This window comes from Alosa sapidissima, chromosome 24 (assembly GCF_018492685.1).
Source record: "Alosa sapidissima isolate fAloSap1 chromosome 24, fAloSap1.pri, whole genome shotgun sequence".
In the NCBI taxonomy this organism is placed as follows: domain Eukaryota; kingdom Metazoa; phylum Chordata; class Actinopteri; order Clupeiformes; family Clupeidae; genus Alosa; species Alosa sapidissima.
The window spans coordinates 14,841,039-14,863,540 of NC_055980.1; the positions used below are offsets into that span (position 1 = coordinate 14,841,039).

At 46.6% G+C, this 22,502-nt stretch overlaps 1 protein-coding gene across 5 annotated transcripts in view; it reads left to right on the plus strand.

Annotated features, from left to right (window-relative positions):
- LOC121699765 (zinc finger MIZ domain-containing protein 1-like) overlaps positions 1-22,502 on the plus strand; it is a 146,572-nt gene that overhangs the window by 43,633 nt on the left and 80,437 nt on the right. For all 5 annotated transcript variants that reach the window (XM_042082168.1, XM_042082167.1, XM_042082171.1 and 2 more), the window contains exon 2: positions 7,789-7,862. The gene's annotated coding sequence lies outside the window, so the exon portion shown is untranslated. The remainder of the gene's footprint in view (positions 1-7,788; positions 7,863-22,502) is intronic.

The window sequence follows — 22,502 nt, forward strand, 5'->3', positions numbered from 1 at the left end:
TCTCTCTCTCTCTCTCTCTCTCTCTCTCTCTCTCTCTCTCTCTCTCTCTCTCTCTCTCTCTCTCTCTCTCTCTCTCTCTCTCTGTGTGTGTGCTGCAGGGACTGATACAGCCACATGCTCGTGTAGCTAGCTGCAGATGGTGTTGATGTCTATTCTTTGCAGCATACACACAAGGATGCAGCTTAGGATAAAAAATCTAGATATAATAATGATGAAAAAATATTAGTGGCTTTGCAAGGTGTGTGTGTGTGTGTTTGGTCACTGGAGTTCTGTCATTTAGTGGCCCTGTTGGGGTCTGTAGGCTGTTAGCACTGATTCTACTAAACTGCCACTGCTATAAAAGCGGCCACTGACTGTTTGGTGTGCGGGGTTTTGATTGTTAACGTCTCCGTTGCTCTCCTCACTACTTAGGCTATCTTTCTCCTCTACACAGGAGCTTGCATCTTGTCAGAACAGGAGTGCGTTTAATTTGAGGGGAACTAACACCTTAATAGGGGCCGGCTGTTTGATGCCGAAACACTCAAAAAGTGAGCCAGCCAGCCAGCCAGCCATTCATTCCCTAATTTTATATATTTATTTTGTAATAACGACTGTATCCTCTCAACCCTCTTAACTTCATCAACCTCTCATTAACCACTGCTTTTCAGCCAACCTTTTGCCTTAATTAATGAACCTGCCCCCCCTCCTTCTATACCTCAACCCAGTGTGTGTGTGTGTGTGTGTGTGTGTGTGTGTGTGTCTGTGTGTGTGTGTGTGTGAAGAAACCATCAATGGCTAAAAAAAACATTCCAACAAATTGTTGCGTACAATTATTTTGGAGGCATATTTCCCCCACCACATCCACCCATACCCCTCTCACACACCCTTCCACTCGCACCTCTTTTGACTCACTTGTCTAAAACTGCTTCCATGATTAATGGGTTTAATATGCCATGCTTCACAGGCCAACAAATTAATTAGTAGCCTCTATAATGTGCTTTAAAAATACTGTCGTGGTTCTGCTGCGGCGCTGATGGGCTGATGAATGAACTAGCCCCATGCCGCGTTCCTTCCGCACTCACTACAGCAGAGGGCTGTAAGTGCGGTTAGCATGATTAGCCGTGCCTTGCATGGCGAGAAGGCCTCACGCGGTGCGATACTGTATTGTACTGTATAATAGTACAAATAATATATTTTGCCCTGTTCCCCTTTGCTATGTTTCCTGCTTATTCAGCTCCTGTTGAGTGAAATGTAAAAGGCGTATCAATAGCTTAGTGAATTCTATTAGGGTATTGTGGGGTGTGTATGTGCGGTTGTGCGATTAATGTAAGCTGTACTTACAAGTCATTTGGCTCATGCTAAGTATGTAGGCTACTGCAAAATGAGGTATTTTCAGTCACGTTGCCACAGGAACCCAGGTTGGGGTTTTTTTTCTGCAATTGTCTGGCTTTTTGGTCAGTGTAGCCTAGTCCACAAATGTGGACTGCAAAGCCTTAAGAAGTATTGACAGTGAGGGCATTTAGGCCATATTTATTTTGTGGTTTAATCAGTTGCTTGTTAGCGGTGAATGCTAATGACCAGAGTTCAGGCCTTGGGCTAAAATGCAAGGTTTTGACCATCTCTGTCTGTACAAGCCTAGAAAAACTATTTTTTCTTTCAGTTACAAAGAAGTGATGAATGAGCATGCTCGGTTTGGCTCGCACCCGCTTGGCCAACACTCCAGAGGAAAGCAAATTTCCTATTTGAAATAACCCTTCTCTTGTGTCAGCCCAAGTCAAATTTAATTCCAATTTAAGATCTCCACATACTCAATCTTTTCTTGTTGCTCTTTATTTCTCCTAAGGGAGGTTTCAGAGAAACCAGTGAGATCTTAGTCAGAGCTGATTTTCTGTTCAGAGCTTGCACGGCAAAGAAAAAGGCATTTCCAAAGCAAGACGTTTCCGTGTGGGTCCGTGTTTCCACCCGTTCTGTGCACTCCTGGGGTTGGCCTATATCCCACCCAGGATGAGCTGCTCAGCTCAGACCCACCCCAGATGTCCATTTGTTTGTTGCCATGCGATGTAGACACTAATGATAATGGCTGTCATGTTCATTAGCATAAAGACGTCAGTGGATCAGCAGACGCCTCAGGACTGTTTGACATGCATCTCACTACTGCTCTCGCATCAGTGGCCCACCACGTTATAAAGCTAGACACTCTCACTATTATCTCTCTGTCTCTATCCCTCTCTCTCTTTATCTATCTATCTATCTATCTATCTATCTATCTATCTATCTCATTATCTCACTGTCTTTTCTCTATCTATCTATCTATCTCTCTCCCTCCCCCCCCCCCCCTCTATCCATCTATCTCTCTCGGCCTCGCTCCTTAATGGTAGGCTAAGTGTTGGCAGAGGCTTCCGTCTGACAGGAGGAGGCTTTTCGGCTCTTGAGGAGATGGAGACTGAGTGGAGTGGACTTTGTAGAGTAGACTCACTGTGAAGAGTGGGTAGCAAGGTGACCCTCCCTCAGCGGCTGAACCTCATTGGCTCGGCGTGGATATTCCAGCCGGTAGGCGAGCGGTTAACTTCGCGCCAAGCAGAGGACTGTATATGTTGCTTTAAATACAGCCACTATTCTTCCTCCTCCTCCTCACACAACCGCTTCCATATGTCTCCCACAGCCACCCTTCAAAGCAAATGAATAGGAACACACTTGGCACACTTGGCCGAGGCCTTGCGTCTTCAAACGCTAAATAAGACACCCCTTTCATGTTACTCTACACTCCACGATCATAATTTAGCCTGCGATGAGACACAAGGTCTAACAAATAAACAAGCTGTATAAATATGCACCGCCAAAGCCTAAAATGTTCTGTGAAAAATGTTTGACAGTATGTTACTTTTATATGTCGATGAAAACTATGTGATAATGACACACTTGAAGTGCAGCTGCGTTAAGACAGTCATTTGAGATTTCTGAATGAAAACAATGCCAGCAGAAGAAAAAGATTGAGGAGAGGAAAAGAGAAAACAAATTACAGGGACTTATTGTAAGCATTACGAGTATAGCTCTTGTTGCACGTAACAGGCATAAAAAGAGCAGTCCTACTCCTCCTCCTCTCTTATGCTCCGGGGAATTGCTTCTTTTTTCATGCCCAGCCATTCCCAACTCCCTGTCAATCAAAGCGATTGCCTTCCACTGATAACCTCTACAGTAGCAGATGTTCACCTTCTATTGCTATGTGTTCCAGCCACTCTTGTTAGCACGTCCCAGTTTTATTAGCTTTTCGTGAAACATTGAATTGATCATTTAGAATGTCAAACTGTCATATGTACATAGATACTGTATGTACATCCATTGTTAATTAGTTTTATGATAAACAGTTTAGGATTATGTACACAAACATGCACACGATCTGTACCCGCAATTACTATGCTATACAGTTATACATTAGGGACTGTATGGATATGTATGTATGTATGATGGGAGTGGAGGAAACCGCCAATTAGTTAAAAGACTCATGTAGCTGTGTTGTCATAGACTGCCTTTATCTCCAGTGTAATGTAATGGATTAGGGTACACTTTATTGGCTCTAATGTGAGCGTAGGATTGGATGTAGATCAATTTCAAGTGTCTGAAACCACTAAATGTTTCACCAATTCCACTCAAAGGGAATGAAGACACCTGTTGGCGACTCTTGGCAGAAACCAAGGTCTGTCAGGGAGGAAGGCCGCGTGTGAAAGGGTGTCCTCCACGAGGCTGTGAGGAGAGTCCGTGCGGTGATCCCGCCCCGGAGCAGAATGTGAGCTATTCGCCACAATCGGCTGCCTCGCGCTCGCGATTGGGAAACGCATGCGGGGCCCCTGTGACACACAGAATAGAGCGGCAGTGGGCTGACACTGTACACCACACACTCGCTCACACACACACACACACACACACACACACAGACCAATCTCACACACACACACACACACACACACTGCACACTCACACCTAGTGGCCTGCCAAATGCAGCCTAACCACATGCTCAGGGTCCCACAGTTGCCTCCGAACGCCTGCTCAAAGACGCGAGAAGGAGGGATAGAGAGGGACAGAAAGAAAGAGAGAAGGAGAGAGGCAGTGGAGGACATGCAGAGAGCAGGAGAGAGAAAGAGGGAGGGGGTGAAGTTTAGACAGCTGCACATGGAGTGTCTTGGAGCCCTGTCAATCAGAGAGGGTGGAGGTATGGGGGTTGGGGTATGAGATGGGGGTTTTGTGTGTCTGTCTGTCTGTGTGTGTGTGTGGGGGGGGGGGGGTGTAGTGGATGGTGATTTGTGTGTATGTGTGTTGGGGGGCGGGGGGGGGGGGGGGGTAGTTTGGTATTTTGGTCTCCTTAGTGAATCGTACATGAGTGCCAGCCAGCCGTACTCTGTTATGTTGATGTCATCACTGTCCTCCGTTAGCAGGGCTGTTAACCCAGGCAGCCTGTGGTAGGCCTCTGCAGCCTGGTTACAGCTGGCTCAGGCTCTGGGAGTCTGTAAATAGACCAATGGGGAGGGGGGGTATCAGTGCACCTCAATGGTATCCCAGCCATCCGCGAGAGTAGCGACTGGTGGGAGAGCATGGAAACATGGGTTACGTTACCAATGACGACGACTCTTGCTGGTGCTAAGTATTTAGCTCATATATAAGAGTGGAGCACATTCGAAGCCCAAATACGTAACACATGCAGGAGCCAAAAAAAAAGGATAAATGATACAAATGTCACTTTATACTCCCAGATATTTTAATCTGTATTATTTCGAACTCTCTGGCTACCCTCACTGTGGGCTTAGCATAGCAACTAACCTCTGCTAGGGCATCTAGGGAGACATTTAGTCAGGAAAAAGAGGTCCTTTTAGAAGGTTCCGGCGAACGCCTGCATACAGAGCATGTGAACGATCGTGCGAGTGTCTGTCTGCACAGGGAGGCCCCGTGTCTGTCCGCTCTTTGGTCAGAGCCCAGACAGATAGTTGTGTGTCTGCAGTCTGGCACTCCAGTGACCTCAGAGCTGAGAGACTGGAGTTTTTTTTTTTAGGAGCCAGCAGGCGTGTGGCATGTCTGGGCTGGGAGAGGGAGAAGGAGAGAGAGAGAGAGAAAGAGAGAGAGAGGCAGGGAGGGAGGGAGAGAGACGCCACCATGCGTCAGATTTGCTGTGCGGGGTTATCTCAGTTCAAGTTAAAGAGTAAGCCACTGTGAGTTGTGGCCGCCACCTTTGTTTTCCTTTCCTTGTCAGTGGGGAAAGTGGATTTTTCCTTTCAATCGGTGCCGTCTACGTGGTAATTTTCCGTAATGGTCTGGACTGAGCCGAAATGTTTGGTTACAATAGGAGAATAGAAAACATATATTACATTTCTGGGCACAATAATTTAACTGCTGGAAGGGAATAATGCTGGCTTGTCTATACATTTCATCTAGAGTGCTTTTCTTTCACAAGCAGAATTCCCAAGTGGCTGTTCCAAAGGTGGTGTCATGCCGCTTCTTTTGAACTGCCGTGCTCATTTTTATGTCCTCTCCAGGTGGTTTTTGAGAGCAGTGCATTATGGGTAATAGCCATAACGATATCTGTGTCAGGCTCCTCTTTGGACAAAAATATATCTTCCAGTGTTCAGACTGCTGAGGATCCTCAGCTATATCAGCCCATGGTACCACTTTAGTTCAGGGAACACGTTAGCCATTAGTATATACTGTACGTAATAGGTGTGTGTATTATTACTTAATTAAAGAGGTCTGTATTAAATGTCACTACACATTTATTAGGTCTTCTGCTGTGAAGTCAGTGATAGAACATTGTAATGTCAGCCTAATGTTCTCTGGGTGTGTGTGTAAAGGGGGGGTCTTTGAACCGTAGGGCTCATTAGGAAATGTCCCTTTAGTACAAGTGCTGTCAGGTGACATTCAGCCATGTATTAAAGGGACACCAGGCAACGTTTTCGTGTTAATTAATCATCTTTGTAAGTCGGTATATGGTTAAATGACTCATTACGGGGCGAATGAAGGCTCTCTCGCCTGCCCCTACTGCCTGTAGGAAGAATATCCCACTTGCAAGTTCGGTGTATCCTACCCGCCGACCGAAGCAGGATCAGTTTACAGCACAGAGGCAGGCTAACGAAACACTAGAGATTGTTGCAAACGTGTGTATAATGGCAGAGCCGGCGAAGAAGCAGCGAAAACGAAAACCCTTGACGGAAGACGCAAAGAAAAGGAAAAGAGCTTCAGACCGAGCGAAGGGGAGTTTCGTAGAGAAAAAGCATCAGGCTTGCCTGGTGTCCCTTTAATTGTTAACAAAAAAATGTCTGGAGGTTTCTACTAATCCACTAATAAGATATCTACACACACAAATAGAAGCACAGACCATCCAAACATTGTGAGGCAGAATTGATCAAGTGCTGGATTGTTCATGCACTAATTGGGGAAAGGAGCTGGCTTGTGATTGGTTTACCCTGCTGATGATCCCTGCTGATGAGGTGTTGTTGTTGTCGTTGCGCATCAGTCTTCATTTTTGTGAAGCTTTCTTCAAAAACACTTTATTCACACCCTGCAATCTGTGTTATAGACTGGTAGATTAGAATCACTTAGTCGATGTGCTATAGGCTGTTATGTGGCAATATGAACTAAAACATATTGACCATTTTTTCTTTTGGGGGGGGGGGGGGGGGGGGGGGTGAAGTAGCAGTGTAGCAGTTCATATGAAAATTTCCATTAATAGTCACGACATGGGGATACCGTATGGAGAGTGCCACCAAATGCATCTGTCTGCTGCTGCCGACTTCAAATATTCATACCCAATTACAACTGCCACAGAGTTCAAAGTGTAATAAATCTTCAAGTGACATTTTATTAAAAGTCAACGGCAGGGCTCAAATTGAATTTGTTTGCATCATAGCCACGGTTAATCGGAGCCTTTAAAGTTTGCGACTCAATTAGTTCTGGATGTGGATGTGTGTCCTTGTGTGTGTGTGTGTGTGTGTGTGTGTGTGTGTGTGTGTGTGTGTGTGAGTGTTTTGCTGGTCCTCCATCACACATTACTTTTCACCATCCACTCACTCTCAGATATAAAAAACACACTCTCTCTCTGAGCAATGGACAGATTACTTACTTAGTTGTTAACACTATTTGGCTACATGATCCTTGTGAAGACACTAGACCCAGTGAGCTCACAGAGCTAGACCCACACACACACACTGACGCGTCTCACATACATAAAGACGCTCTTCCTTAATTGAGCCGTTTGCTCCTTGCCACCATCCACATAGTGGGAATTCTGTGAATGGCACGAGGTGGTCTCCTGTCTAGCCTGGGCCACCCCGGAGTTTGCGCCGTGGCCTTTTTAATCATTGACATGCTGCGCCACAGTCGTCCGCTCAAAGGACACAGGGCTGGACCGGCCTCTGAAATTCACCACCAGATTCTCGAACTGCTGATGGCATGAGAACCAAAAAAAAAAAAAAAGAAAAAAAAAAAACAGGACAAAGATTACACTCCATCAGCGTGCAGAATTTAAATTGTTTCCGGGCAGCACTTTTTATCACGGTCATTATGCACAATAATGCGCTGTGTTTTGTGCATATTTTAAAATGAGGTGCACATTATATGCTTTGTATCATGAAGATCCCTGTTCCATGTCTAGATTGATTCGGTGATAATGATGCATTATGTGTAATTTAACTGTTTTCATGAAACTTGTACGAGCTGCTTTTCTGTTGGGAAAGTAAAGTATGCATGCATGCAACCAAACACGCTCACAAAGCGTGGGAAATGTGAACGTGCCCCGCTTAATTGTGTTCCTCTTCTGCGTTGTTGCAGGTGTGGACAGGGACCCATGGAGATGTAAACAAGGTTCCTTGGCGCCCAGAAGACAAAAGCATCCACAGACAGAGGTAAGACAAACTGCATCAAAAACCAACTCTCTGGGCTGTCCAATCTGTTTTTATTAAGTATTTATGGAGTATGTTTGACCTACTGAATCCTGATTACCAACTACAAGACTTCAGGCACTTCCTCGTTTGTGTGTGTGTGTTATCATACCCTAATCTCTCCATTGCAATCTCCCCTTTCTCTCTCTCTGACACACACACGCACACACACACGCACACGGATACAAAGCAATGGGAGGAGGGCACCTCTTGAGTGTATTTCTTAAGGGTTAGGAAACATGCTCCAATCATATTATTTGCAACACAGTGAAATCCATCTTGTCTTTCTGAGCGCAGAACACCGTAAATTATGACTGTGAAATTGGTCCACATTACATCATTGTTTACACAAAATGCGTAAGCTGAAACAGTGTTTGACGCTCATGTTGCAATGAGGGACACACGCACACTTTCTTTCTCTCTCTCTCTCTCTCACACACGCACACACACACACACACACACACACACACACACACACACACACACACACACACACACACACACACACAGATACAGTATGCACACACACACACACACACACACACACAGATACAGTATGTACACACACACACACACACACACACACAGATACAGTATGTACACACACACACACACACACACACACACACACACACGCTCATCCTCATACACACATATACACACACACATATATACACGCACGCACCTACACACACACACACACACACACACACACACACACACACACACACACACACACACACACACACACACAAAATCCCGACAGCGGTGCAGTTCTCCATGACTCCCAAATAATTTATTTAAATAGTGCTGAGCAGCAGGAAGGTGAGTGATTTCGGTAGCATCTGCAGTATGCTAATGAGACGAGCGCGCCCCACTCTCCCCTCCACTGCCCAGGGACATCTGGGAGCCCGCGATTGCTCAGGGACATTAAACTAGCCGGCTCCGTACAGCAGGCCCATGTGGCAGCTCAGAGGTAGGCTATATAAGGGGAGGAAGGGAAGAAGGGGAGGATGAGAGGAGAGGAGAGGAGAGGAGGAAGAGAGAAGAGGGTGAGAGAGGGCCAGAGCCGTGCTGAGATTTGATTTCCATTTTGTTATTTCTCTTTAAGCAAATGTTCTTATCGGAGCCCTTGAGCAAAGCATGCAAACAATCTGCTCTGTGTCTTTTTCAGAGCACTGTCACATGGTGCATGGTGTGTGTGTGTGTGTGTGTGTGTGTGTGTGTGTGTGTGTGTGTGTGTCTGTGTGTGTCTGTGGTTGGATTGCTTGTTCTGGTATTTTCTGCAGGTTCATAAACATACAGGCATAGTCATACACACACACACATACATACATAAACATACACACACACATACATAGACATACACACATAAACAAACACACAGACACACACATGGGCATAGGTGGACTCAAATGCTCATTGCAGATTTCATTTCAAAAGCCACATGTCTTTCAGAATGAGGATGCAGAGATCAGTGTCATCTCAAACTCTGTCTGTGTAACACACACACACACACACACACACACACACACACACACACACACACACACACACACACACACACACACACACACAAAATGGGAAATTAGTGCATCAATACAATTGGAACATTTCTAGCTCGTTTTATTTACCCCCTGTTGCTAGGCAGGCCTTGGAAAACAATGCTACTGTAGCTGGCCTCTTTATCTGTGCCGGTGTTGCCTACTGAGAGCAGAGGTTGTGCGTATCCCTCTGGAGCACTAGCTGGTGCAGTTAGCTAATCTCCTCTTCCGCTTTGTGCTCTCTCTTGAACCCTGAATAGCAAATATTAGGGAAGTGTGTATTCAACAATGTGCACACACACAAACACACACACACACACACACACACATCCTGCAGCTCTCCCCCTTGCCCTGTTGCCGTCAGCTTCAAGATACAGCATGTTCATCAAGCAGAGATTAGATTGACGTCGTAATCTCTCAAATCAAATCAAAAAGCGCAGCTTGTGTATGTAGCAGGACCTGACGTGGCACTCAGTGTGGAGTGATTCCAGGTTATGCAAGAAAAAAAGCACTGTGTTGTAGAGAAATCATTACATCCAGAAGACAGATTGGTTAGCTCTAAATCGTATAGTGCTTCTATAGCCTACTCTTTAGATGTGTGCTAATAGATGCTAATAGGGGTAGTTCTAATGGCTAGCTAGAGTGCTCTGGCTAATTCAGTAAACCAGTAATAGCACCTATTATATCTACCTGATAGAACACTAATGGCATAAATTATACAGCTTGGAAGCACAGAGCGCACGGCATGTTTTATCCCTTGTAAAAAGCAATAAGCCTGTCTTTTTCCGGCTTTGTGATTCAACGTAACCTGCTTTTTGTTTAGTGCAGTTGTTACGTGCCATTGCAGGACTATATTTTGGCTGACGCGCATTAATCTTAGATTCAATGGAGACGCATGTATGGCTGGATTATTTGGCATCTCAGTGGGAGATGTAGGTCAGCTGGAAGAGAGTCCATTTCCTCTGATATCCTAATCCCCATTAGTTCTGCTTTTGGCCACAACTGCAGCCTAAGGGTGTGTGTGTGTGTGTGTGTGTGTGTGTGTGTGTGTGTGTGTGTGTGTGTGTGTGTGTGTGTGTTTGTTGTGCACGTGCATGCACACAACCACAGAACCCCCCCCCACCCCACCCCACCCCAATTGAGAAATTGCTTGCGGTGGCATTTTATCCTTGTGGTTTGTGTATGGGATTTTGTTTGTGGTTGTGTGGATGTGTGGATTTGGTTGCACATACCTTGCATAGTCATATACCAGTATGTTTGGTCTGTTTGGTTTCTCACAACTCAATAAAAAGTGTATAATGATAGCAACAACAACAAACAAACACATAAATAAATAAATAAATAAATATGTATAAAATAAAAACATATTTCATTAATATGTAACACTGATTTATTAGTATATTATCACATTCAGAAATGTATGTCTGTGTGAGGATGAGTGTGTGTGTGCACATGTGTGTACATATCTATCTGTGTGTGTGTGTGTGTGTGTGTGTGTGTGTGTGTGTGTGTGTGTGTGTGTGTGAGTTGTGTAAGAACGCATGGTTAACTGTATTAGTGAGGCGGCCATGTGCGGTGAGGTAAGCCGTGCTCTCGGGCCTCCCAACAGGCCCAGACTGTGTGTGTGTGTCCTGTCGGCCTCTGCCTGCTCTCTCTCTCTCCAACACACACACACACACACACACACACACACACACACACACACACACACACACGCTGAGTGACTGAGTAAGTGACTGACTGACTGGCTGAGTGAATGATGAGGAGAATCAGGTCTTTCCCCCACGTGTCAACTGGCAGCCGCTCACTGAACACAGCACAGTCTAGTGTCTGGTAGCCGCACAGTCTGGTAGCCGCACAGTCTGGTAGCCGCACAGTCTGGTAGCCGCACAGTCTAGTAGCCGCACAGTCTAGTAGCCGCACACAGTCTAGTAGCCGCACAGTCTAGTAGCCACACAGTCTAGTAGCCGCACAGTCTAGTAGCCACACAATCAATTCCACTTGCACTAAAGTGAACAGTACACCAATGGGCCTGTAAGAGTGTTTTAAACGTCCAGTCCTCTCTCTTTTTCTCTCTCTTTCTCTCTCTCTCTCCGTCTCTGTTTGTGTGTGCGTATAGCTCTTTTTTTGTGTGTCTCTCACTCATGCTAATGACAATGTGTATAGATAAAGCATTTGTGCGATTTAGAAAGAGCTCAGAGAAAGAGAGAGAGAGCTCAGAGAAAGAGAGAGAGCTCAGAGAAAGAGAGAGAGAGAGCTCAAAGAAAGAGAGAGAGCTCAGAGAAAGAGAGAGAGAGCTCAGAGAGAGATAGAGGGAGAGAGAGAGAGTAAAAAGTGAATGTAGCCATCCTCTCATCTCTATTCTCCCCCTCTGTCATGTAGAGAGGTGACAAACTGGTTTGAGCAAATAGCTTTGTCAAGTCATAATGAACATGTCTCAATGGCTTTGTTATGTCATAATGAAGACATCTTCACTAATAAGTTCGAGATTACGATCTTAAAAACCCATATCACGCTGTCTCCAGCTTTTTGAAGGGAGGCTAGGCTACTGTAGCCTGGCCCCACCCACCTAGGTCTTCTTTCAGGGAGATCTAGTCTGGAACACCATAGTTCATAACCGTTTCCCTCAGACAAGAAAAATGTCTGGCCAATCAGCGATTAGAGGGCAAGACCAAACCGAAATTTATTGTGATAAACAGAAGCAGCAACACCTGCAAAAAAAAAAGAAATGCAATAGGAAAAATGCAGAAATTTAGTTTACAGCAACGGTAGAACCACATACATTATTTCCTGATTGTTGATGCTGTTTATTGTCAGTTTGTAAAGTTTAGGCGAAGTAAGAAGCAACGTCTCTGAGCAATGTGATTGGTAAGGCTAGACCAATGACTATAAAGTTAGTGCCCGTTGCGATGCAAGTGTTGCACACATTTCCCAATCGAGAGTCACCAGACTCTATCCCCTTTGTGAATGAGTTTTGGATTTTTCCAGGCTAAAGCTACCATAGTGTAGAGGACTGCACAAGCTGTCACACAGTGTGCATGTATGTGTGTGTGTGTGTGGGGGGCGGGGGGGGGGTGGGGGTCTACTAAGGATGTCCATAAATAGCCCACACTGCACTAATTGAAGAAATTCTGGAAGCAAGGAGTGCATGCATGTGTGTGTAGTCTTGACCTCCTCGGTGCAGCAGACGCTGCTCACATTCCCAGTGCGAGTAGAGGACTGTGGTCTGTCACACCAGGCTGTTCCCTGCCTCTTATCCAGGTCAGGTTTGATGTGCTGGAACCGTGCAGGGCCTGACACACACACACAGGGCTGTAGCTGTCGATTCCCTGTTCCCTAGTGCCAAAGCATAACTACATGAGCTCAGATTACCCGGAAGAGCTATACGTGTTTGTTTGATTCCTAGAAAAAAAAGGGCACGGACATTTTTTGCTGAGGATTTCTGACTTTCTCGCTCACCGTTTTTGCCGTTTGACCTTCCTTGTTTTTTTTTTCCAGGCTTCGGTTATGTAACAGTCTTATTTTTAGGGAAAACAACTTTATCAAATTTGTTTTTAGCCTTAATCTGCTGACAGAACTTAAGCCACCAGTCTGTGTGTGTGTGTATGTGTGCGTGTGTGTGCGTGTGTGTGCGTGTGTGTGTGTGTGTGTGTGTGTGTGAGTGAGAGAGAGAGCAGAAAAAGACAGTGAGAAAGAGAATCAGAGAGAAAGAGAGGCAGTATGGGTGAGATAGACAGAGAGAGAGAAGTAGGTCATTGATTTGGAACTTGGACAGTGATTATGTGGTGCCCTAGAAATGTGCTATAATCGGAGCGCTTTCATACCAAAACAGCCCCCTCACCCCCACTACCCTGCTACCCCTCCTCTCTCCTCAGTGGCAGCCATTTCAAGGTCAGGATTACAAGTCAACTCTGAATATTTACTGACCAGCCGCCAGCCTTTCCTAATGTACATAGCTGCTTGAGGAACTTTAAATCACAGACGAAGCGGTTAGCAAGCTAGCCATCACATGTCCTCTTGTGCTTGTGTTGCCTTTGGTGGGGTCAAAGCATTTAGCATTTACAGTAGCATGAGAACAGCGGAGCTGCCGTGAGCCTTTGCACACAGCCGTCCCGGTGTACAAAAGACTTGCAGATGGTTGTTAAGACAGGCAGCCCGTTTGCAGCAGCAAACTCCCCTTGTTGCCAGACCAAAGGAGAAATTGTTGGCTGTCATATGCAGAGAGGTGCATTATTTAGGAATCAGCGCGCACACGCCTCGCAGTGTGAAGTTCCGACTGCCTGCAGAGTGCCAACGGGGGCACCTTTTCTTTGAAGCGCGGCAACCGTCGTCATGTCTTAGAGAGGTCTTCTGACGAGCCATATTGTGTTTTTAATTTATAAGAAAACAAATAGGAATGCTTCACAGGTTTGTGTGGTTTACTGCCTCAGATATGGCATTAGGGTACTCCCTTAATTGCATATTAGGTCTCAGATATGGTATTCGGGTACTCTCCTAATTGCATATTAGGTCTCAGATATGGTATTCGGGTACTCTCCTAATTGCATATTAGGTGCTGCATGAGTCTTAACAGCTCTCACATTACATCGCTGAGATATTCTACACATTTTGACCCGCTAGCAGGCAGAAGGGCAAAGCAACACAACAGTTGCCTTGGGTCCCTCTTATAGTTTAATGTGGTCAGTTGGCAAATTAAAGTGCTGGTCTTTCCCGGATGGACTAGGGTTGGCTACACCAATTGTAGAGAGAGGAGGGAGAGAAGGATTCGTAAGAGCTTTGATGTGTTTTTTAATGGCAGCTTTGCCATTGCAGGCGATGATGCAAACACTAATGCTTCCAGAACAATCCCAGACAAAGGAGCTCACCCCAGGCAGGGCAGGCTGATGGGAGGTCTTGTCTAGATGGAACATGGTGCACTGCTTCACTCCCCAAGCCAGGGAGTGGATCTGTCTTTCCCTTTCCTCTGACTAACACACAGAGGAACACACACACACAGACACACACACACAGAGACACACATGCACACTTAAACGCATACACAGGCATGCATGCCCACAAAAACAAAGTGATCTGTGGAATGAACTGTCACCTTGCATTGCCATTCTCGTCTTTCTACCTCTCTCTCCCTCTCTCTTTCTTTCTCTCCATCTCTTTCTCTCTCTCTCTCTGTCTCTCTCTCTCTCTCTCTCTCTCTCTCTCTGTCTCTCTCTCTCTCTCTGTCTCTCTGACTATCTGTCTCCCTCTCTCTGACTCTCTCTCTCTCTCTCTCATCCCCCCCCCCCCCCCCTCCCCCCCCCCCTCCTCTCTCTCTCTCTCTCTCTCTCTCTCTCTCTCTCTCTCTCTCTCTGTCTCTCTGACTATCTGTCTCCCTCTCTCTGACTCTCTCTCTCTCTCTCTCTCTCTCTCTCTCTCTCTCCCTCCCCCTCTCCCACTCTCTCTGTGAAATCTAGTTCCTTGGTTTCCCCTCGTGTTGCTCTGGCTCAGCCTCCAGGGGCCACGGCTCATATTGTTTTAGAAACAAAGCTGATCGTGTGTATAGTGTGTGTGGGTGCGGGTGTGTGTTTGAGATAGAGAGTGCAGGATCTCTGGGTGGTAGCGCCTTCACTATTTTGTCTGTCACCAGGCTGGTTGTAGGGAGAGGAAGTGCGCTTTGTTATTTCCCCCGCCTGGCCTCTTCCACCGGGCTGCCGTGCGATGGAAGTGACAGATAGAGGAGAGATGGAGGAGAGGGGAGGAGAGGGGAGGAGAGAGGGATGAGAGGGGGTGAGAAATAAGACTCGGAGGACCAGGCCAGTCGATGCAGGCCACTCTGAAGCCGTGGATTAACCTTCTCAGTGGCAACCCATTGCTCAGGCCTCATATTGTCCTCTTTGATTAAAAATTAATGATTCGAGCAGAGATTGTTTATCTGGAGAAGATCACAGACAGTGATAGCAGCACAATAGATAAACCACAGAGCTGTTTTTGTGCTCTCTCCAAGACAATAAAGTGGGGGCAATTTAGTGCAGTTCTGTTGCAGAGAGAGAGAGAGAGTGTTTCTGTGTGTGTGTGTGTGTGTGTGTGTGTGTGTGTGTGTGTGTGTGTGTGTGTGTGTGTGTGTGTGTGTGTGTGTGTGCGTGCGTGCGTGCGGGGCGCGCTTGCGCTTGTGCGGTGTGTTGTGTGTATGTGTATGCTTCTGTGGGCTCGAGGAAGTCCCGAGGTCTGGTTATGCGAGGTGAACCCAGCCCGCGTGAGCCGGGGACAGGGCTGTGGTTGACGGAGCACATGGCCTGTGCTATGCTATGCTGCGCTGCGCTGCAATGTGCAGAGCAGACAGGGAGTCTCCATGAGCGTCAGGGGCAGTCGAGGGGCAGTCGAGGGCAGTACATGCACAGCAAACACCCCCTGAGGCTCTTGTGGGTCACCAGCTCCTTCTGCTCAGCCAGCCAGCCCTGAAATTGAACGTCACAGACAGACACTGACCCAGGGCCCTACATCTGGTCCACTTCTGGGTGAGTCCCGGCCCACAGTTGGCCCGGACCAGTGTTCAGGTTTTTTGCCACACTGATTCACATGAAGACCTACTGACCTGCGAGCTAGCCTCACTTTAATTAACTGTGTTTTCTTTGTCACCCAATCATGAATAAGGAACAACATTACCCATCAGCGTCGAAACAGGTCATATATTTAATATTTAATGGCTAATAATCAGATATGAGGATTTCATGGCTAATGATGGCTAATTCCTCTGTGAACACTGAAACACTACACTGGTAACTGCTATTGGACAAGTGCTTCCCCTTAAGTTCAATCGAATTGCTCTCGTGTGATTTACAGTTGCTGATATGTTGTTTGTTCATATATCCTATAGAGCCATTAGTCAGATGATTAAATGATTGTTGGGTTGTGAGTTAATTGATTAGTGGGTCATGAGACTAAAGATTGAACAGTAAGAGCAAGTGCCTTGTATATTGAAGGCATACATTTTTAATGTGTGCTTCTACTAATAATTATTAGCCTTTATTATTCATGGTAGAACTCAATGGGAGCTGTGCCTTTTGCCATCCATCAGTTGAACTAGCGAGTACTTCACAGATACGAGGTGTCAGAGGCCAGCTCTGGTGCTTGTAAGCATGTTTACTCAATTTCAGCCATATGCAAAAAACATGCAGAGGACATAATAGGTTTTCCAAGGGCCATCTTTTGCATGCGATACAGCGTTTGCATGCGTGTGATCAGCGTCACACGACACTGACGGCATTGCAAAGTCATTGTTGTTGTCATTGTTGTTTTGTGTGTGTGTGTGTGTGTGTGTGTGTGTGTGTGTGTGTGTGTGTGTGTGTCCATACCCTCCCACAGGAGCATACTCAGAGCGCAGGCGGCTGGCAACATCTCTGTCTCCTCCCCTGAGTTTCCAAGCATGACGTTTGTCGGTTGTCGGTGGTGATGATGGGAGGGGGCTGGTGGGGGATGGTGTGTGTGTGTGTGTGTGTGTGTGATTGTGTGGAGAGAGAGTGGGTCAGGTCGGGAGGGGTGGTGACATCATTGGTAACAGCTGCAGGCTGGGTAGAGAGACAGATAGCGGCAAAATGAGAGGAAGAGAGGAGGGAGAGAGAGATGGAGAGGGAGAGAGAGAGAGATGGAGATGGAGAGAGAGAGAAGGGGGGGACAATTGACCAGGAGCGACGTGCAGAGGGGGAGAGCTGACCTGATTGCTCAGCTGGCTAAGAGAAGTAGAGGAGAAAGAGGAAGAGGAAAAGGAGGAAGAGGAGGGGGTGAGTCAGAGAGGACAGGAAAGAAAGAAAAGCGAAGGGATAAAGAGGAGGAGGAGGGGCGGACTCTTAATCTGGTACATTGTCGGCCATGTCTACTGCACCCCATAGCATGTTATGCCCAGTACACACACACACACACACACACACACACACACACGTGCGCGCGCACACACACACACACACACACACACACACACACCACACACACACACACACATACCTACAGACATACATACCAACAGACACAATGTATTGGACACACACAGTATAAGCAGAGGTCTCCATCATGCTGTCACTCTTGTATACATATACACATATCATGCAAGGCTATTGAGTTAACAAACAAACATACACACACACACACACACATATACACACAAACAAACACAGCATCACAAGGGGCCTAATACAATCACAATCTACAACTACAGGTCTTTAGGGACCGTCACACTGCAGGTCCAATGCAAAGCATCCGATCCACACAGGACATAAACACACACACACACAAATAATAAGCAGGTCAAGAGAGCTTTCCTTAGAAAATGTGTGCCTGAGATGATATAATCCGGGAGCTTCTATTGGTGGATTTGTAGCGTCTGGTGAATATTAGTCACTGTGACCAGGGGTCTGCGTGTGGCTGATGCATTATTCAGTGTGGGGGCCATGTTAATAAAAACACACCACGGGCTCAGGGCCCGACAACGGCAGTCACTTCCACATTCACGGCACGCCTTGAATTGTAATGAATTCAGAATGCAATCATCCTAATAGCTTTTCAGATCAAATACCCAGGAGCGGTGTTAACAAAGTATCCATGCCTTCCCAAAACAAATAGCACACAGACACACAGACACACAGACACACACGCACACATGCACACACGCACACACGCACACACACACACACACACTGACATGTATCAACAACACACATACACAAAATCACTCACACACACGTACACACACACACACACACACACACACACACACACACACACACACACACACACACACACACACAGACACACCATTGTTATTCTCTTTTTGGCTCTGGATGACTGAGAGTTGGGACTAAACATTTGGTGAAAAAATATCTATCTATAAAAAAAAGCACAAGAGCAGAACCAGACGGAGTGGGAACATTTGCATAGCCTTTTAGCATGTGGTGCAGAGAGCTTTTATTAAAAAAATACCCCTGTGGGGCTCAACCTGCTGGGCAGTGGGGGTGGGTGCAGGGCGGGGAGAGGGCAGTACACACAGAGAGAGAGAGAGAGAGAGAGAGAGAGAGAGAGAGAGGAGAGAGAGAGAGAGGAGAGAGAGAGAGAGAGAGAGAGAGGGAAATGGGAAGGAGGTGGAAGAGAGAGAGGTGGAAGTGAGAAAGGGGGAGGATTGTGATGGTTTCATCCCTGAAAACAGGAGGCGCAGGAGGCATGGCGTGACTGAGTGGCACAGCCAGCTCTCTCAGAGATACGGCTCTTCAGATCAGCCCTCTTTAAAAGGTTCTGCTTACACCGGGGAAGGCTGGACTGAGAACCACACATGATATGCACCTTCTAGAACCCTTGTGGAACCCTTGTGACTTTAATCAGCTTTGTGATACATTTATGTTGCCTTGATGAGATGAGTCCTTTTTACCAACATGGCATCTTCTCATGGAAACATGTTCTTTAGTTCCTGTGTGTGGATAAAGATATCATGAAGAAAAGGACTCATAAAGATCTCATATGATCATTCTTGATGGAGCCTTTTAAATCAGCACATCGTTTGGATAACTAGAAGGACCCAAATACATCCTTATATGGACATCTGTTCAAAGCCAATTAGTCATTGAAATCATCTGAAAGCAATCCATGCTTTGTACAGAGGCATGTGCAGGTGGCTCATTGATGACTTCCTGCTTTGACTCTGTATAGCGTGACTATGTCTGTCTCCGCCTCACCGTGAGCTGCAACCAATGCCATAGCGACAGTCAAAAGACCCGTCCACGTGACGACCGCCGCTCGGACTCTGGTCCTGTCACTCCAGCCTGGTGACAGGTTCTGACAGCTCTGCGTACCGCCATCGTCCCCGTCGCCACCATCACCCCTACTGCCGCCAGCGCTGCTGCTGCCGCCGCTGCTGCTGCCGCCGTGCTTCAAGAACACGACAGCCGATGTCATCTCGCCGTCAGATCTGCACATGAATGCGAGATTCTACGGGGAGATTATCCACACAAGTCGTGCCTCAGCACAGCACAGCACACACACACACACCACACACACACACACACACACACACACACACACACACAGACACACACACACACACACACAGAGAGAGAGTCGTGCGCGCGTGCTCTGATCATGTCTCTCAGCACCCTCTTGTCAGAGCGCTGCATGCTCCATTGGCCTCCGCCTTGTCAGCCACTCATCGGCGCTAAGCTGCCGTGCTGAGATATTATATACTCCCCTCCAGTTGCCCTTTGGCAATGGAAGTAAGGGAAGTAAGGCCTTGCAAGATGCGTGCGTATGGACGGAAAAATAAAGCCCGTCTGTCAAAGGGCATTGGTGAGAAGTCGAGTCAAGGGAAAGAGACGGAGGGAGTAGCGTGTTCGTTGAATAGCACACTCGACGAATGATCTCTCAATGAACTGGTTTCCTGAATTGATTCTATCAGCTAGTATAAGCAGGAGGCTCAGAAAGGGCTTGAAATATTCATTCATTCACTACATAGTGCACTATAGTAAGCAAGTATAGGCCTATGATCTATGTGAACTATATGAATTATACAGTGGGCCTATCACTATACAGTATAGTGGACTAAGTGGTGAATAAATGGTAATGTTTCAAGCAGAGATATGACCGATCGGGGGCCGAACGCGTGGCAGAATCAGTGGCGATAGGGTGGACTGGGTCAGACGCTAGCTCCTAGTTCCAGTGCAGCTTGTTTGCTAAGCCGCTTTTGTGTTTGCACCAGCCGCTAATGCGGCTAGTCATTGATTGGTCATTTGTGAGCAACTGCCTGCCGCTAACGCAGGGGAGAATCCATTTAGCTGCTAGCAGCGTTGCGAAGCGGCACGCTATTACACTGTTATTACAGGCTCGCATTCACCGCTCTGGTGTCGCCGAGAATAAATGGTTGTCAGCCCTGGTAATGGGTCTTTTAAAAGGGTTAAGTAAAGGTGAGCTAAATCTCTCTCTCTCTCTGCCTCTCATTTTCTTTTGCTCATTCTCTTTCTCTGTTTCTTTCTGTAGCATATTGAAGTATTGACACGGACGGAAAAAAAATGCTATAAATCCTGTAAAGAGATCAGTTGTGAAAACACAAAGCAGCTAATATCTGCAAATTCAAGGGTCTTATCTCGGGGCTCCTTGCTTCATCATTTTTCTTTAGCCTTAGCTGTGCTACTCCCTCTGGTTTTCAATGAACGGAGAAAAGGAGAGAAAGTGGTAGAGAGAGAGAGGGGGGGGGCTACAAAATGAAGAAATATCACAGATGTTGGCCCTGCATGTTGAGCTCCATCCTCCTTCCCCAGCCCACGCGCCTCACAAACCCTCCCCCAACTTCACCCCCTACACTCAATCTGGCTACTTTAGCTCTTTTTTTCCCTTCTTTCCCTCCCCTCTCCTTCGTTCCCTCCCTCCCTCTCTACCCTCCCTGTCCCTCTCTCCATCCTTCGCATGTGAGACAGATTACTTGTGCTTGCTCCATTCAGCAGCGCCGTTCCGATTGGGGGGGGAGTGTGTGTGTGTGTGTGTGTGTGTGTGTGTGTGTGTGTGTGTGTGTGTGTGTGTGTGTGTGTGTGTGTGTGTGTGTGTGTGTGTGTGGTGGAGTGGATGTCTAGGGGCCTGCCTCTCTCTCTCTCTCTCTCTCTCTCTCTCTCTCTCTCTCTCTCAACCGGTTCCCCCACTGCCAGAGGTTCTCCAGACATTAGCCAGACCCTCCCTGCACTTCAGTGCCGCTTGAAGGGCCCCCTTTCTGGGCTGTGTGAGGTGTGGTGGGTGGGTGCGGTGAGGTGAGGTGCTGAGGCCCACTGCCTGTTCAAACAACACACGGCCCCGGCCAAACACCTCACTTTTCCACCGGCACTACTCCTCCGAGTGTGTGACATGTGTTGGGACAAATTAAAGTGTACAAACTGTACTGTTCAATCTCGGGGAGAAAAAAGGATTAAGGGTACCCCAAAAGGCTGTGGAAGGCTGTGAGGTTTTAATTAACCTGATCGATTGGATTCTGGCTGTATGTTGAAGGAATTGCCACGGTGTAATGTCAAAACAGATGTAGGCTACTCGCGACTTTCACACATTTCTTCAGTAGGTTATTTTTTCTTAGAACTTTAAAATGATTTTTTTTTTCTTTTTTCAATAACTTAATTAAAGTATCACACTTGACTTTTTACCTAAATATTTCAGTTAACATTAACAAATACATATTTGACATGCATATATCTACTCTGATTTAGGAGAAAGAGAAATAAAGAGAATGTGTCTTCACAGAGCAGCTAGTGTGTCTTGTCAGTCAGAGCATACCGTCTCCCTGAACCCACCTCACCCTTTTACCCTTGGGGCGCTCACATATGTGACAGGGCCTGATCTAGTGCACAACAGATATCGGAGAGCAAGAGTGTGTGTGTGGTGTGTGTGTGTGTTTGCCTGCCTGTGCATATGTGTGTTTTTGGGTGTGTCTGCATGTGTGTTTCTATGTGTGTGTATGTGTGTGTGAGGAGAGCGTGTGTGTGTGTGTGTGTGTGTGTGTGTGTGTGTGTGTGTGTGTGTGTGTGTATATGTGTGTGGGGGCTGCATGCCTGCAGGCCAGTTGTCTGTGTTTGTGCAGTGAGGAATGGCAACAGCAAGGTTTGGGTTTCAGTCCCACACACTCTCACTGGCCAGCGCAAGAGAATGCACACATACACACACACACACACACACACACACACACACACACACACACACACACACATACACACACACAAACACACACACCCTCTCACTGGCCAGCTCAGGACGACCCACACTCGTCTCCTCCCTTACAGGGCCACCAGGGTCACAGCTGTGGCCAGCCACAGACACACACTTGCACTCACACACACACACACACACACACACACACACACAAACACACATACACAAACACATATGTTCACACACACACAGGCACGCTCACGTTAACATAAAAACTATAGTGTTGATTATGAACTAATAAATGATGTAGTGTAATATGTTCATGAATGAAACAATAGCAAAATACACTGTATGTACACAAACTGGTATATTTTTTATCTTATGTGCTAGATTAACATCCAACGTTACAGTACATATGTAGTGTTTC